We start from the raw sequence: 480 nt of genomic DNA, 5'->3' as shown, positions 1-480 counted from the left end.
GGGCCCCTGGGGAGGGGGAAGCGGGAACAGCCCAAGGTCTGGCCTTGGAGGGGAACCAGCCGGCAGACAGCACTGGGCAGAAACCAGTCCTCCCAGTACAGCCTGGACTGGTGCCGGTCCCTTTGCTCGAGCTGACGCTGCCACCTAGTGAAGCATCGCCCGGCTGCGGGGCGGCTCGGGGACCCCGCTCCGCACCCCTCGGGGCAGGGTGGGTGCTGGGTGCCCCGGAGGGGTGGGAACAGCCGAGGGATGTCCTGAACACGCGTGGGGCCGCCCCACGGGAACCTGCAATCAGGCCGTAGGGTCTCCGATGAGCAGGAACAGGCACCCCATCCACCCCGGGACGGAGCCCTGCTGACAATCCCACGGGAAGGAGCGTTTCGGAGCAGGCACCGGTCCGCAGAGCAAACCTCCAGCACCCGAGCGGGACGGTCCCCGGCAAGGAGAGGCCCGAGCCCGGCAGGGCAGGCCTGGGCTTCC

This window comes from Cariama cristata, unplaced genomic scaffold (genome assembly GCF_000690535.1).
Source record: "Cariama cristata isolate BGI_N322 unplaced genomic scaffold, ASM69053v1 scaffold21968, whole genome shotgun sequence".
Classification (NCBI taxonomy): Eukaryota; Metazoa; Chordata; class Aves; order Cariamiformes; family Cariamidae; genus Cariama; species Cariama cristata.
This window is presented reverse-complemented; position numbering follows the sequence as displayed.